This window comes from Morone saxatilis, unplaced genomic scaffold (genome assembly GCF_004916995.1).
Source record: "Morone saxatilis isolate NCDOM2014 unplaced genomic scaffold, NCSU_SB_2.0 Contig23, whole genome shotgun sequence".
Lineage (NCBI taxonomy): Eukaryota > Metazoa > Chordata > Actinopteri > Moronidae > Morone > Morone saxatilis.
The window spans coordinates 5863875-5864309 of NW_023339796.1; positions in this window are offsets into that span (position 1 = coordinate 5863875).

Here is a 435-nt window from a genome sequence, read left to right on the forward strand (position 1 = left end):
ATGTGCCGGGACAATGAAAGTTGTATACTATCAGTCGACATGGAAGATGCACCTAGAGTGAACCAAGGGCAAGAGGCAGTCAAAAGATTTAGATGATTTTTCTCTCTCTTTCTCTATCTCACTTTCTCTCACTCTCTCTCTCTCTCTCTCTCTCTCTCTCTGTTGTTTTTAATAGGAATTGAATGGAATGTTAGGTGTCTTGTAAATGTTGTTTTAAATCCTTTTAAACAAAAAAGGAACGAACTTCCATCAAAAAGACCTTGCTACCTGTTGCTGGATTGCCTCTGAAGTAAATTTGTTCAGTTTGTAATTTCTACTTCTTGTCTTGGATTGTTCAGGTCCAGCTGGGGATATAGGTGCCTCCTTCTTGTACATTTCTGTCCTTTTCCTTTTCCTCACAACACCAATGCAGACTTTATATTATTATTATTATTA